This window comes from Chrysemys picta, chromosome 6, assembly GCF_011386835.1.
Source record: "Chrysemys picta bellii isolate R12L10 chromosome 6, ASM1138683v2, whole genome shotgun sequence".
NCBI lineage: Eukaryota > Metazoa > Chordata > Testudines > Emydidae > Chrysemys > Chrysemys picta.
This window is the reverse complement of record NC_088796.1, coordinates 43,152,151-43,169,951: the sequence shown is the minus strand read 5'-3', so window position 1 is coordinate 43,169,951 and position 17,801 is coordinate 43,152,151.

Sequence of the window (17,801 nt, the reverse complement as noted above, 5' to 3'; positions counted from 1 at the left end):
GCTCCCCCGTCTACTCCGCTACTGCCTCTCACTCTGGTGGAGTTCCGGAGTCAACGGGGAACACGTTCGGGGATCGATTTATCGCGTCTTATCTAGACGCGATAAATCGATCCCTGATAGAGCGATTACTGCCTGCCGATCCGGTGGGTAGTGAAGACATACCCTAGGAGTCCAGAGACTAAGCCTGTGTTTGTGGAGCAGTCAGCAGGCAGCATCTGTTATGGGAGTATTATGTATAGGGTGACCAGACAGCAAATGCGAAAAATCAGGACGGGGATGGGGGGGAGGGGGAGGAGGTAATAGGAGCCTATATAAGAAAAAGACCCCAAAATTGGGACTGTCCCTATAAAACTGGGACATCTGGTCACCCTAGTTATATAAGGGTCATAGCTGTGTATCTGTAGATAGATGGTTACTATAAAGGGGGCTATTTACCGGCACAGAAGAATATACAGCACTGTTCATAAGTTAAAAGGGTCAATAAAGTTGTTGTGCAATGCAAATCGCTTCCTGAGTCCAGCTCCAGGAAGAGTACAAGAGGAGCACAACACACCTGCTGAAACAGCAACATGGGCCTATACTTTCATGGTGTAATCTGGCCCAAGAAAGGTTCCCTTCAGCCAGGGCCGTCCTTAGGATTTATGGGGCCCTATGCAGTATTATTACACTGGTGACCTTATGCCCGATGGCAGCCTGGGCTCACATGTGTATTTTAGATAAGGGTGGTCTTTTGAAGGATTTATTTAAAAAATGATATGTCTGAAGATCCAAGCATTTAAGATGAGTAGTCAGATTGTGCATCTAAAAATCTATGCAAGGATTTTTTAGAGATGTGATTTTATAATCTTCAGCAACACACTAATTAAATATTTTTAAAGAAAATTTTAAACTAAGGTCCTGTAGACTAACATGTTCTGAGTAAATATTACAGTAATGCACAACTGTATTTGTCAGTAAATTCAAAAACTGACTGTATATACCTGGGGGTTGGCAAATGCTTGTCAAATGGCTTCATTACCACTTGAATGGCTCTTTAATAGTTTCAGTGTTGTACTAATAGGTCTGGCAGGCTGGAAGTACTTTTTCACTTTTAAGTACTAGATCCCCTCTGGAGGAAGACTCACCAGGCTGCAGCAGCCAGCTGTGATGGGAGCCTGCAGGAAGGATCAGAACAGGGATAGGAAGAGGCGGAAGGGTGGACACTAAGACCCCGGGGTGCCCCAAATTTTTGGGTGCCCTATGCAGCCACATATGCTGCGTATGCCTAAGGATGGCCCTGCCTCCAGCTATCTTGTCATAGTTCCTTTTTCCTGCTGCTCCCTTTTCTGCCCCCTCGACAAGTAAGATACACTTGTTTTGCACGCTCATTGAATGCCACCTTGATGCATATTACACTACATCACCACCTACATCTATTTTCTGATGTCTGTCTTCTTGGACAACACACCAGGGATAGAAGCAGGGACATCCAGAGCTGCTACAGGGTTGAGTTTACAAGCCTATTCTTTTGGTTTGGGGCTATAATAGACTCAGACTCTTGGGAGATCAGACATTGATGGGTATTTGCAACACCCCTTCATCAGTGGGTTACACCAGTGTGTAACTCATACCCCGTTTATATCACTGTGGAATTTTAGCCAAGACATTGTGAGGCTCTTTTAGTTCCTTGGGTACAATCAAACACATATTATTAGCTGATATTGTAAATGTGGGTGGGGAATGGATTGGTGAGCATTGATTGGGCAGAGGAGAGGGAGAGGAAGGAAAGAGCTATCTTTGTTTTCTCATTATTTCACTTGCCAGAGTACTGGCTCCCCTACGGAGAACATGTGAATGGACTAGAACCACTGGGCTGACCTAGGCTCAGGTTTGAGGATGTTTTCAAGAGGGACTTGAAAACTTCCAACTTTGTCATTGCAAGTTGGGAAGATGCAGCTAGCCAACAGGCTACACTGGAGGGCGGTGCTGTGCCAGGGAGTCAGAGGCTGAAGAGAGGGAGTCGAGGCAGGGGAGAGCAAACAGGAAAGCACAGCAGGCCTCAAGCGCTAGGATTATGCTGGTTTCATCTTCTGGCCCTGCACTTTATGCCTGCATAATCTATGCAGGGACTGTTGCTCAAGAATTGGGTTGTTTTGCCCCTGGCAATGCTGCAGCTGGACACACAGTAACTGAACTGCTTTGAAGTTTCCACCATCATCTTTTGAAATCAGATGGTTGCCATCCTACTCTGTTTGACAGTAATCTATAGGAAGCTGGCTATTGAACAGTCAGTGAGTGAAGCTTTAAATAACACTAACTAACTAAAAATGCTTTTCTGTGCTAGTGGAGTGGATTTCACTGGCTTCACCAAAAGTATATGACAATGTCAATTCAGATTTCACTTCTTGACAGCTGTTTAGCATTATATGGCCAGCTGTATTGATAATTTTTGCTAATCATTTTTGTTGCAAGAAGCTATAATTATTTCACAGATCTATTCAGTTTAGCTGAATAGCATTTAGTTGCATGTTTAAAAAGAAGTTTGGTGACAAATATTAAAATGAATAGCTATTAATGTCATTTACAGACTAAAGATTGTGACTGGAGCACATATTCATTGAACATGCTCTTGCCTTAACTTGGGGAACTGTGTGTGATCTCGCTCTAATGCCAGATCTATGCTAAATACTCTAACGGTTTTTAAGAATTTTTGGTAGCTAGCATTCCCATATTCTTTTTCTCTCTATTGGTTATTGATTGTGATCCATACTAAAGTTATTGGGCCCGATTCTGATTCCTCTGACACTAATTTTACACTGGTGTAGCTCAGCTCACACTAACTGAGTTAGTCCTGATTTACACCAGAATCAGATCCATTATTTTAAAAAGATAATGCTAGGAAAATATGGTGTTAGTGTTTATGGTCCTTTGCTATCTTGTACTGGAGGGTTCTCTTCCAGTGTTCCTTCCTGGTGAATTCCAATAAAGGTTTCTAGCCTTACAAAAACCCAAGGATAAATTTCTGATATGGACATTTTCTTCCTTGAAAAAAGCTCCCCTTTTGGGAAAACTGATAGTTTATGTGTATGTATTTCTTATTTGCATTTGCTTGGAGGAGTTTGGAACCCAGAGACAAGATTTACACCAAACAATTCCTCTCCCTCTTATCCAATTTAGTTATTTTAAGCTAATACAATCATTTTCTAAATCAAGCTGATGGAGCAGTTCCTAAAGGCATTACACAGACTGTAGATCTGGAATCATATTCGCCTTCTTTTATTGCATTAGCACCATACTTGAACTTTTCAATTTGCATTGTGTGTTGCAGAAGTTCCCAGGATATTTGAAACCATTTACAGCTGGACTCTGGTAAGTTGGATGAATTATATGACAAAGTTTGCATGGAGATGAGTTCTTAGTAACATAGAAGAACTAGAAGCCAAAATAATGAAGGAAGAAGAGATAGTATGATCTTTCTTTCACCGTCCAAGTGCTTATGGTGAGATCAATTGGATGCCTTCTTATAGGACAGATTTTGTTGCCTTTATGTAATACCTCACTCTCTGAAAAGTTTCACTGACTCAGTGGGACTTCTCTTGGAGTAAAGTACTGCTCGATGTAATTAAGGGTATCAGAATGCAGTGTATAGTAATTGCTGCTTATGGAAAACTAGCCTGGGGTGCATGAGAGCAACCTCTGTGATAGGATGTGGCAAGAAATTCTGCAAAGGCTTTTTGCAAACATTTCTCAGGTTGCTTGAACATTATATTTCTTTTTTTATACACACAGTTGGGCTCTAGCAATCATGCATTCTTCATAGGCCAGAGGATAGATATGGGTAAAACATTAATGGGGGAAATTTTCCAAGGCAACATTGGGAAGCTAATTCTCATCTGTTCCTACAAAAATCTTCCCCCATTGTTCTTAGAAGTCTTTATGATATTTTAATGATAAAAAATAAAAAACTCATAGGCTGCTGGCAGCTAAATGGCTCATGAAACTGTCAATAGTGGATGAAACCTTTCACTTATAGGTCCCTGATGCCTGTCTCATCTAGTTTGGTAGTTATTACCACCTGTCTACAGCACAGCCTGACTGTCGCAATTGGAACAAATAAGCACCCCTACTGTTGGGCTCAGGCCTGGTCTCCATCTAACCCATAGGTCCACCTAGCAATGTCACTCAGGGATGTGAAAAATTGAAAGGAGAATTGGCGTTCTTGTTTGCCATCAGTGCTCTACTGCACAAAACTGCTGGGGTGAAATCCTGGCCCTACTAAAGTCAAGGGGGAATTTTGCCTGCTCGGTTGAGGGTCCTGTGGTTTGATAGGCAGGGATCATTAAGGACCTGGCTGCTGGAAATACTGCTAATGATCCTGCTGGTACACTTTGGATAAAATGACCTGGTAATACGCCAGCTTCTGTTGTAGGAGCAGATTTTTGATAGCCTGAAGTCTAGTAACATGCTTAAACCACTGCCAGGAGCTGGAATACCAATTGTTATGTTTATTGCCGAAAGCAGCTAAAAGGAGGCCTTTCTGAATCCTTAGCACAACTAACAGACCAGGAGAGGAGGGGGAAGAGATGAGTAAACATGACCCTATGCCCTCTTGACTTGAGCGTTTTGCAAGATGGAAAGTCTGGCAATAGTTAGCTATTACAATGGGAAATACTGCTGGTTAACTAATGGAAAACGACAGACTGGAAAATTCCACACTTAACTTAGCTTCTGCTCAGCAGTTTTTTTTGATGAACAAACTGTAATACTAACAAATTGGGCATAAAAAGAGGAAGAAATCTGAGCTCTGTGGACACTTGAACATGTCTCAAGTTCCCCTGCAGATGGAAGGCTGGCCACTGGACATCTACAATTACCCACTCAACACCTCCTCAAGATCCTGGGTAAATATGAATCTGGGGGTAATTTGGGGTGCTCTACTAACCTGTTGCAGATGTGTATAACTGGTGGAGACTAAATAAAGTAGAAGCTTTGAGTGAAAGTACTTTTGTTTCCCTGCTTGCATCACTATCTATGGCCAGACGACCATGTCCTCTTTGATTTTTTTCCTTGCCACTGCCTCACAAAGAGTAAAGTTACCAAGAGATTTGGGTTCAGCAAACCCCCAGGTAACACTCTTGAAAAGCAGGAGGTAATTTGGCCCATTACCACAATTATTTCTTTGCACTAGATCGGTGTGGTCTGCACTTTTTCCCAGTTGTGGAGACAGTTGTAGGCTAGCTGGTGATGACTGAGAAGTTGCCAGAGGAAAGTAACCATTTGGTCACCTTTTGTGGTGACTCTCCATAATGCCCCCTTTCTGTATAATTGTCTGCCTTGTTTTGATGAGGAGCATGCTGCTGTGTGCCATTTCCCTGGACATTTCTAATTTGGACCCCCAGGAGATTTTGGAGGTCTATGAGCAGTCATTCAGAATGCGTGAAGAGAGGAAATGATTGTCAGGCCAAGGCAAAGCTGGCCTTACTCTCGCAATGGGATAGGGTGGTCAGGTGTCTGGGTTTTCAACCAGGAAGTCCGATTGAAAGGGAACCTGTACAGTGTCCGGTCAGATGTACTGACCGGACACCAAAAGTCCAGTTACCTGGCGTGGGGAGTGGGAGAGAGGAATGCTCCAGATCATCAATCCTGCAAGGTGCTGACAACTTTTTGTGAGGCATTAAGTGCTCTCAAGACCCATTGCTTTCAGTGGGAGTCAGAGGTGCTCAGCGCTCAGAGAGGGGTTGCTCAGCACATTGGCCAATGACCAGGAGATTGATGTAGTCTAACTAATATGCAAACTTCCTGCATTCTATGCAGAGGCGAATTATGGTTTTGTGGGGCCCTGGGGCAGGCCAGCGCAAGTGGGAGCCCCGCCCCACCCCTTCCGCCTGCAGTCCCCCCATCTCTCTTCAGTGCTCCTGCCAGTGAAATGGGGTCGGGTGCGGGGACTTTCCCCACTCCCTGGCAGGAGCGCTGGGTGGGCAGAGTGGGTTGGGGCACAGGGGTGCCTATTTTTCTGGGGCCTCCCAGTTGGCTGGGGCCCTTGGGCACAGGCCCTGTTGACCCAGTGGCTAATCTGCCACGGATTCTATGCACACAAAAAATTAATGGAGAGATAGGGACTTACAACAAATGCTATTAAATATATACTCAATACAATATGCTTTGCAAAAATGAGAAGTTTGCTGCATTTTGAAGGTGCATGATATGAAGGAGCAGATTCCAGTTGACAGTGCACTAAATCTGGCTAAACTGAATGCTGAAACATGCCAGTTAAAGATGTTAATTGTTATTAAGAGTCTTTAAAACAGCCTTTTAGTGGGTGCCATTGACTGCTCACATGAACAATTTTACTTACAGTCCAATCTTTCTTTACTATCGATTATAGCAGGAAAGAGATGAAAAATATGAAACCGGTGTTGCGGAGAATAGATCAGTTTATTAATGCTCCCTCTTCAAATTGGCTATTGTAAAATGCAATAGAAGAACATAAAAAGCTGGTCTAAGGAAAAAGCTTTGATACAGTAAGTTCCAAAGGTAGGTTCCCTCTGCTTTTTATTACAATGCTTTCCATGGAGCCCATGAAGCTGGCGCATGCTTGACCTCTTGCCAGGTGATTATGAATATAATTTTACCTTAGAGAATCACATTTTTGCTGATATTTTGTATTGAAACAAGTTGCAATTTACTTTCTACATACATTCCACTTGCCATGTAGCTTATCATAACTAGCATTTATCTATATGCTAATAAGCAGCTTTTAGATCAATACCGTAATGCACTAAGCTCTGTATTAATGTAACTTACAAGTTTAACAAAAACAACGAGGCGTCCTTGTGGAACCTTAGAGACTAACAGATTTATTTGGGCATAAGCTTTCGTGGGCTGTCAGATGCATGGAGTGGAAAAGACAGTAGCAGGTATATATACATGGTAAGGCAACTTCTATCTTTTCATGTACTAAGTGGGGGGTCAGTCTAACGAGACAATTCAATTAACAGTAGAATACCAAGGGAGGAAAAATCACTTTTGTAGTAGTAATGAGGGTGGCCCATTTCAAACAGTTGACAAGAAGGTGTGAGTAACAGTGGGGGGAAATTAGTATGGGGGAAATTAGTTTTTGTAATGACCTAACCACTCCCAGTCTTTATTCAGGCCTAATTTGATGGTGTCCAGTTTGCAAATTAATTCCTGTTCTGCAGTTTCATGTTGGATTCTGTTTTTGAAGTTTTTTTGTTGAAAAATTGCCACTTTTAACTCTGTTATTGAATGACCAGGGAGGATGAAGTGTTCTCCTACTAGTTTTTGAATGTTATAATTCCTGATGTCAGATTTGTGTCCATTTATCCTTTTATGTAGAGACTGTCTGGTTTGGCCAATGTACATGGCAGAGGGGCATTGCTGGCACATGATGGCATATATCACATTGGTAGATGTGCAGGTGAACGAGTCCCTGATGGTCTGGCTGATGAGGTTAGGTCCTATGATGGTGTCCCTTGAATAGATATGTGGACAGAGTTGGCACCGGGGTTTGTTGCAGGGTTTGGTTCCTCGGTTAGTGTTTCTGTGGTGTGGTGTGTAGTTGCTGGTGAGTATTTGCTTCAGGTTGGGGGGCTGTCTGTAAGTGAGGAATGGCCTGCCTCCCATCTTTTCATATACTATGTATATATACCTGCTACTGTATTTTCCACTCCATGCATCTGATGAAGTGGGTTCTAGCACACGGAAGCTTATGTCCAAATAAATTTGTTAGTCTCTAAGGTGCTACAAGGACTCCTTGTTGTTTTTGCTGATACAGACTAACACGGCTACCACTCTGAAACCTGTCCCTTTACAAGTTTAAGTACTGTAATTGCTGGCCTAGCCACGGACTTGAGGAATCCCTTCCTTTTTAGCAAGAGCCTAAAATGTACACTGCATTGCTCAGTTCTATGTGGCAAAAATAGCAAGGAGCATGAGACTCCAAAACCATTAATGCTGATCATGCTGTCAACAATGGCTTTGTATGTATCACAGAATCATAGCAGGTAGGGGAAAAGACTTATTATGTCATCTAGGAGGCACCACTCTGCCAATATGAGATTATTGTCTGTTTACTTCTCCTTATCCACTCCACTTGTAAATGTCTCAAATGAATGGGCTTCCATCACTTCTCTTGGGAAAAGGCTTAATTTTGTATGGTGCTTAGAAACCAAGATGGTAGGCGCCTTAGACATACCTAAAGCAAACAGTTCTGCAGCTTAATATATCTCATTCGCTGTAAGTTTTTTCCTGATATTTGACCTATTTCCCCCCTTTCTTTATTGAATCTCATTTGACTACCTTAAATAATTCCTCTCCCTGTTTGATGTTTGTACCCTTGAAATATGTGTAGTCTTTATTCTGCCCCCAGCCCTCTCCTCAGGCATCATTTAGCTCAGATAAACAATTATTATAATTGTTATGGTAATGCCTAGGAACCCATTCAAGGATCAAAGCCCCATTGTGCTAAGCACTGTATGACGAAGACTAAAGTCTCTGCCCCAGAGAGCTCGAAATCTACATGACAGACAGGTGGGCAAAACAGACCAAGAGGCTGATGAGGTAATAATGCATTTTTCCCTAGGAATTTTTTCCCCATAGAAAGTCAGTCCCTTCCGCTCCCTAATAATGTTCTCTGAACTCCCCCGATTGGTTAGTATGTTTTTGGTAATAAAGGTATCCAGAACTGAATACAGTATGCCATGCGCAGTTGCAACACAGCTGTAAAGAAAAGGGATTGCTATCTTATTGCTCTGACATGATTCCTCTCCATATACAGCCCACAACTGTACTGACCATTTTTAATGCCATACAACATTGCAAAATTGTGTCTAATTTGCTGTCTGCTATTCCTTATGTTTTTTTGGCTAGGTGTTAGATTATTTCCCTCCAAGATATGCTGATTTGCATGTATAAAGGTTTTGCTATGATAATATTGTACTAAAGGAACCCATATATCAGCAACTCCACCCTAATGTTGTTAGAATTTTGAAATGCAGAGATTAGTAATATAAAATGCATATACAATGCTTGTAAACGAGTTGATATAGCACAGATACTGGGTCAAATTAATGCCTTGTTATTCCATCCTACTGTTTAGAGAGTGTACTTGATGGCATTAATTAAATACGAAATGGTCCAGGACGTGATTTTTAAAAAAATATTCCTTTTCTCTGTGTTCTCCAAGTTGTAGCGCATATAAGGATTTTACCTGCAGTTCCTCCATTTCAGGAGCTTCATTTCACACAATAGGCCATATCCTGTGCTGATTTATGTCACGTGCATTCCCACTGACTTCAGCTCACGGCAGTGGGATTGCCTGGGGTGTCAATCCGCACAGAATCGGGCCCAGTATAGCAGTAGTTGAACTGCCTTCACTTGATTTCCCTCACCTGGGTCACTTACCACCAGCTTCCTGGCACAGCAGCACTTAACCTTTTGGAAATCCTTGTTGCTTTAATGCCGTTATGAAACAAAGCCATGTTGTATAATCTTCCAGATTTGTTGACAGTGTAGAGAAGAAACCCAAACACAAGCTGAAGTTTGTCATTTCTTTCCTAATCAGATATTAGTTCACCAGCAGGGGTCACTCTTTTTTTCTTCACAAGGTTATTAAAAGGTTTAAAGAAATTATCTATATGAATGATTTTGTCCACATTTCCCAGTGTTTAGTGAATAGGTGGGATTTGGGGCTGAATAAACAGGGCTCTGCTCTGGCATCATATGGCTGGCAAGGGGACAGGGCAGGAAACCCTGCATGCATTCCAATTTATCAGCCATGCCCAGTTCTGAGATGCACAATGTGTGGTGAATGACAATCAATAATGACTGTTTTTTTCCTAACAGTCTATGTAGTTAATTCATTGTGTCAAGACAATAATGCTTGGAGACTAGATAGCTCATGTTATTCGAATAGAGGTGTAGCATGGGATTTTCAAAAGCACCCAAGGACTCTCTAAAGACCTGGATTCAAACAGTGGCCTAAAGTCTATGGGTGGGTTTTCAAAAGTGCCTAGTTAGAAGCCCAAGTCCCATTGGAAGGCAACTGCGTATGACTGAAAACTCCTACCATCTGACAGCTACTCAGCTGCTTAAGTGAAATGCAAGAGACAAAGTGGATGAGGTAGTATCTTTTATTGGACCAGCTTCTATCGGTGAGAGAGGTGCTCGAAAGCTGGTGTCCCCCACCAACAGAAGTTAGTCCAATAAAAGAAATTACCTCGCCCACCTTCTCTCCTAGGACCGACATGGCTACAACACCACTGCATATGAGTGAAGTGAATCTGGCCTGACTGACTGGACTCTGTCCAATTTCTAGTAGACAAATGTCCATGTCACAAAAACTATCACCACAATTGAGTCTAATGAGCAACTTTGTGGACAGCACCAGCACAGAGATCAAGGACAGAATGGGTATTGAGTATATCAGCCCAGCAGCCATTCTCTCACTCTCTTTCGGGATGGACCATCCAAGCCAAAGGGGAAGGGTGTGAAGAGCAATGTAAGGAAGTTTATGCTGCTGAACCTGTTCCGGGGATAATCAGAGAGATGCTGGAACTCCTCACCCGGTGTAAATTGGTGTGGTTCCATATTGGCTGCTACATACCTATATGTACATTATCAGAGGGGTAGCCGTGTTAGTCTGGATCTGTAAAAAGCAACAGAGAGTCCTGTGGCACCTTTAAGACTAACAGATGTATTGGAGCATAAGCTTTCGTGGGTGAATGCATCCGATGAAGTGGGCATTCACCCACAAAAGCTAATGCTCCAATACATCTGTTAGTCTTAAAGGTGCCACAGGACTCTCTGTTGCTTTCTATATGTACATTGTGGCGCTAGACCAATTTACACTAGCTGAGTATCTGGCCCAGTATCTCTGACTGTCCTTGTAAAGAATGATTGACCTCAATGGAACTCTTCTGATTTACACCAGCTGAAGATCTGATCTTCATGGCCCAGGAACTGATCCTCAGCTTCCTTCAGCTTTCAACAGCACTCAGTTCATCCCAAATTTATCCTCCCTATGTAAGACAAGTAGGAGAATTCCATGACCACCTGGACTCTGTGAGCTCATGAATACCAGCACCTTGTATGCTGGGTAGCCCACTGGACTTTGCAACTATCTGTTGTCCTTAGTGGGCCATTATTATAATTGTTCACTGTGGGTGAGATTCACCCTTGTGCAGTGGGCCAGCACAATGCCTAAGCACCATTTCAGCCCCACATAAACTCTGTTCTGAGGGGTTAAATGAATTTTAGGTGCTGCATAGACCTGGTCCTGGCCCTCTGAATTTCATCCCGGGTGACCAGGGTCTTATACTTTACTCCTTTGTATGGAATTCTGTAAACAATGCCACTGTACTCTGTTAGTCACTATTAACAAATTGTAATAAACAGGGGTTAAGCTATTATAAACTTTTATTTTTGATTGAGTTATATATTTATCTTTGCTGTTTCTCTGCTGGCTATGCGGCATGCTTTTTTCTTGCCTTCTCCCCTTTCTGATCATTATTCATTTTCTGAGTTATATTTTTACCACATCTTGTCTGCATAAAGTATGGTAAATTATTATGCTGTAATGCAACTATCTGTAAAAATCCAATGATGTAGTGGCCACTGGGAGTCATATTGTGACCAATAGTTGCTTTAAGGGTTTTGATTTTCTAATAAACTTTATGATGATAATAAATAAATGGACATGATTCTGAGTCACTAGTGGGGTGTGTTTGAAAATAATCCCTATGAGCTTCCTATATAAACAGGAAATCTGTTTTATGTCTCATGAAATACAGTAATTTTCTTCAGTGGCATAAGGTGGGCGGTTACCGAAATTACTTGTTTAAAAAGACAAAGTAGAAATAAAATTAAGAGGAAAAGTAAATTTTCAGAGGCTTTGTGTGTGTCGCGCAGTTATTTCATTATTTTCACACTTATATTATGGAGAATCTTACCCTTTTATTTCTTTTTTAATTCCCTTTGTGCATGTAGAAACACATTTTGAGTGGAACAGAATTATAAGAATTTAGAGTACCCCTTAAACTAGTTGTTTTAGAGGAAAGAGTGCTCTTTACGTTTATTTAAAAATGGGAAAAATAATAAAATCTGGGCCGTTAGTTTTAAAGTTTAACTTGCTAAATGTACGGCAGAGTTTTGTTTTACAATCTTGACTCTACAACTGCATGTAAAAGCTCCTCTCACTAAGTAACTAGGCCTAGTGTTCTAGACTTTCAGGTGTAGTTGTCACTCACTGGCATAATGATAACAAACACAACAGCCCACCACTGTAGTATCTGAGCACCTCATAATCATTTTACCCTTTCAATATACCTGAGAGATAGGGCGGTATTAGCTCTATTTTTATCTATAGAGAATTGAGTCAGAGGATAGATAAAGTGACTTGCCTAAGGTCAAATAGTAGCTTTTTGTCTGAGCTAGGAATTGACCATAGAACTTCTGAATGACCAAACAGTGCCCTGTCTAGTAGACCATTCTTCCTGCTATCAAATAGCACTTATTGAAAATATTAAACCCCAATAACCTATATCATAACCCCTACTTCACATTGCTGTTTGTGGCACTGCATTGCAATGAGCCTTATGACCTAATTAGAGTCCTGTCACCTTAAAATTCCTCCATCCTTAAATGGCATTTCCTGTCCGAGAGGGTGAATTCTGTAGAATAAACACTGAGTTCCTGTGATAAAGGCACTTCCTTCCTGCAAGGCATGAGGAATTTTAAGGTGATAGTGCTGTGCAAACACATTCCTGCCACCTTAGAACAGACACAACCGATTCCTATTTGTCAGGGGAAAAGTGTCTTATTTTGAGTCAAGTTGTTTTTCTTTGATGCCCTCCTCTGTTACCTAAAGAAGCTGAATAATATTTGCATTGGGCTTCTGCAAAAGGGTGAACTACACTCTTTGTGAGCAGTTACCCAAAGCAAACATTATACAAGTGAGCAGCTGACTCAGCCAGATAGCCAATCTTATCCTGTTGCTGTGTGGAAACCCACTAACAATGAGATCATCAGGTTTACTGAAAAGTAAGCAAGGTTAAATTAAAAGCACTTTGGCCAAATTCATCCTTAGTGGACCTCCACTGAAACCAGCACAGTTCCACCACGGTTGCATTTAGCATGTTCCATTGAATGGTTTACAATGCACTTGAGTTTTTAAAGACACACTATAATTCATATTATTAAAATCACTGGAGACCCAGTAGGCACATTTAGCTTATGTCTCTGAATGCTTTCATTACATGAAAAATTCCTCATCTTATCAGATCCTCAGTTACATTTAATGCCCTGTTTCAATTGGGTAACTGACAAATGTACAGTAAAACTATCCTTGGTACTTCGTTGCCTGTTCCATTTCAAGATATTTCCCTGTCTCTGCTATCTCTTTAAAACTAGAAGGAGATTTTGAAGGGAGAACACAGAGCTGATTATCTAACCTGTGGAGCATAATTAAATGTAGACAAATCTAGGTGATGCATGGAGAGAAAAATGCATAATATGTTAAAATATAATCAATTTAATTTTCTCTAGTTTCTTTTTTAGCAAATCTCACTTCTATTCTCCAGACTCCCTTTTTAATGGCCCTGAACCAAAATGTTGGTTCTGAATGTTACCTACCCACTATCTTGGTTACATGAATACCCCCACGTTTTTGAAGGACTTTGGATAAAGATCTGATATTTGTGACTGGCCTCTCTCCACATAATGAGCCTGTGACAGAGTGTATGGATCCCACCCATAGGCTGGCAGAGAATGTGTTAACCCTTACCTTTATAGGATTAGTGGCCTGCCTTGAGCTCAGGGAGTTGTAAGTCTGGACATTTTCTGGGGAACTGTTTTCCGCCAGGCCCTGTCAAAGCGACATGTGGTAGGGAGTTGGGAGCTGAGTCTGTATGTGAGAGTTAAGGGGAAAGACCCATGGAAGGTAGGGCAAGAATGAGAAAAGAACCAGGGCTTTCTCTCTTCCTGTCCGCTTTGCCAGAGGCAAACCACAATTTTTTATGCTGATTCTGTGACTTTGGCAGAGGAAAGCCTGGTTCTACTGATGTTTAACTCTTAAAGGAGCAGATATTATCAATCAGTGTCTTAACTTAGGCAAAATACTGGATCTCAGGAGTGCAGGGTAAAAGTCATCAAGCGGAGGAGAACGAATAGGTGTGTGTTAGGAGATATGGACCCCCATGCTACCAAGAGCTTCTTCTTTGGTTTTATACATGCACTGCTCTATAGCCTCACTGGAAAATTGTGTCTGTTCTCACTGGTTCCTATTGTGATGTTGCACTCCATATGTTTATGGAAATATGCTTATAAGTGTGAATATAATGTACTGGAATATGCTTTATGCAAAAGGTCTCTTGTAAGGTATCATTACAAAGCTTATAATCTACTGAGAGTGTTCAACCTATTTGTATGAATGTATCATTCTTGTATCTGAAGCTAGAAATATGAAGTATTACTCTGAAGTCCTATTGTAATTATGCAAAGTGTGGGCCATTAATGGTGGCTTGGAATCTTGATGGCTCCCATTGACTAGGACAATTGGTTGTGAATGGCTCTGTTTACTTGCAAATCTTCCTGGGGACGTGCAGGCCAGCCCTGGAAGAATGAAGGCTGGGGTCTCACAGGACATGTGACCATGTAACATGATACTTGAATTCATCTTAAACCTGGTGCTTTTCCATTTAGAAAGAGGGGTAGGAACCCAGAGAGACAAAAAATTCCTGCCTTGTGCCAAAGATATAAAAGGGGGTGGAACAGAACAAAGGGGGCTAGCAATCATGAGAACACCTCTGCTTTCCACCTAAGATACCTGCTGGAACTAACAAGGACTGTGCCAGGGGAAAGGATTGGGCCTAGGCTAGGAAGGAGTCTAGTCTGTGAAAGAAGCTTATTGGAACATCTCTGAGGGTGAGATTTACCTGTATTCAGTTTCTTAATGTATTAGGCTTAGACTTGCATGTTTTGTTTTATTTTGCTTGGTAACTTACTTTGTTCTGTCTGTTATTACTTGAAACCACTTAAATCCTACTTTTTATACTTAAAAATCACTTTTGTTTATTAATGAACCCAGAGTAAGTGATTAATACCTGGGGGGGCAAACAGCTGTGCATCTCTCTCTATGAGTGTTATAGAGGGTGGAAAATTCATGAGTTTACCCTGTATAAGCTTTATACAGAGTAAAATGGATTTATTTGGGGTTTGGATCCCATTGGGAACTGGGTTTCTGGATGCTGGAGATAGGTGACCTGCTGAGCAGTTTTTGGTTGAAGTCTGCAGCTCTGGGGGCGTGGACCAGGCCTAGGTCTATGTTGCATCATGATAGTGTGTCTGACTCAACAAGGCAGGGTTCTGGAGTCCTAAACTACCAGGGAAAACAGGCTCAGAGGTAGTTTCAGCACATCAGGTGATAGTCCCAAAGGGGTCTCTGTGACCGAACCTATCTTCAGTGATCATTTGTACAAAACTCTTGGAGCATGAAAACAGTTGAAGTACAAGAACAGTATGAAATACACAGCTATATTTAAAAAAAAAATCCTTTTCTTAACAACCCTTCCTTCAGAAATCATACTGCAGGTTACACTTGGCCCCACGCCATTTTAAATCTCAGTTGCACCATCAGTTTATACACTTACATAGAAAGAACAGGAGTATTTGTGGCACCTTAGAGACTAACAAATTTATTTCAGGATAAGCTTACATGGGCTACAGCTCACTTCTTCAGATGCATAGAGTGGAACACACAGACAGAAGATATTTATACATACAGAGAACATGAAAAGATGGAAGTACGCATACCAATTGTAAGAGGCCAATCAATTGAGATGAGCTATCTGCTGCTACTGAGGAGGCCTGGAATTACTTCAAGTCAAAGTTGCAGAAACTATCAGAAGCCTGCATCCCAAAAAAGGAGGAAAAATTCATAGGCAGGAATTGTAGACCAAGCTGGATGAGCAAGCATCTCAGAGAGGTGATTAAGAAAAAGCAGAAAGCCTACAAGGAGTGGAAGATGGGTGGGATCAGCAAGAAAAGCTACCTTATTGAGGTCAGAACATGTAGGGATAAAGTGAGACAGGCCAAAAGCCATGTAGAGTTGGACCTTGCAAAGGGAATTAAAACCAATAGTAAAAGGTTCTATAGCCATATAAATAAGAAGAAAACAAAGAAAGAAGAAGTGGGACTGCTAAACACTGCAGTGGAGGTTAAGGATAATCTAGACATGTCCCAATATCTAAACAAATACTTTGCCTCAGTCTTTAATGAGGCTAATGAGGAGCTTAGGGATAATGGTGGGATGACAAATGGGAATGAGGATATGGAGGTAGATATTACCACATCCGAGGTAGAAGCCAAACTCGAACAGCTTAATGGGACTAAATCTGGTGGCCCAGATAATCTTCATCCAAGAATATTAAAGGAACTGACACATGACATTGCAAGCCCATTAGCAAGAATTTTTAATGAATCAGTGAACTCTGGGGTTGTACTGTATGACTGGAGAATTGCTAACATAGTTCCTATTTTTAAGAAAGGAAAAAAAAGTGATCCGGGTAACTACAGGCCTGTTAGTTTGACATCTGTAGTATGCAAGGTCTTGGAAAATTTTTTGAAGGAGAAAGTAGTTAAAGACATTGAGGTCAATGGTAATTGGGACAAAGTACAACATGGTTTTACAAAAGGTAGATCGTGCCAAACAAACTTGATCTCCTTCTTTGAGAAGGTAACAGATTTCTTAGACAAAGGAAACACAGCGGATCTAATTTACCTCGATTTCAGTAAGGCATTTGATACCGTTCCACATGGGGAATTATTAGCTAAATTGGAAAAGATGGGGATCAATATGAAAATTGAAAGATGGATTAGGAACTGGTTAAAGGGGAGACTACAATGGGTCATACTGAAAGGTGAACTGTCAGGCTGGAGGGAGGTTACTAGTGAAGTTCCTCAGGGATCGGTTTTGGGACCAATCTTATTTAATCTTTTTGTTACTGACCTTGGCACAAAAAGGTGGGAATGTGCTAATAAAGTTTGCAGATGACACAAAGCTGGGAGGTATTGCCAATACAAAGAAGGACCGGGATATCATACAGGAAGATCTGGACGACCTTGTAAACTGGAGTAATAGGATGAAATTTAATAGTAAAAAGTGCAAGGCCATGCATTTAGGGATTAATAACAAGAATTTTTGTTGTAAGCTGGGGATGCATCAGTTGGAAGTAACAGAGGAGGAGAAGGACCTCGGAGTATTGGTTGATCACAGGATGACTATGAGCCGCTAATGTGATATGGCCGTGAAAAAAGCTAATGCAGTCTTGGGATGCATCAGGGGAGGTATTTCCAGTAGAGATAAGGAGGTGTTAGTACCGTTTTACGAGGCACTGGTTAGACCTCATCTGGAATACTGTGTGCAGTTCTGGTCTCCCGTGTTTAAGAAGGATGAATTCAAACTGGAACAGATACAGAGAAGGGCTACTAGGATGATCCGAGGAATGGAAAACCTGTCTTATGAAAGGAGACTCAAAGTGCTTGGCTTGTTTAGCCTAACCAAAAGAAGGCTAACGGCAGATATGATTGCTCTCTATAAATATATCAGAGGGATAAATACCAGGGAGAGAGAGGAATTATTTAAGCTCAGTACCAATGTGGACACAAGAACAAATGGATATAAACTGGCCATCAGGAAGTTTAGACTTGAAATTAGAGGACGGTTTCTAACCATCAGAGGAGTGAAGTTCTGGAACAGCCTTCCAAGGGGAGCAGTGGGGAAAAAAGACATATCTGACTTCAAGACT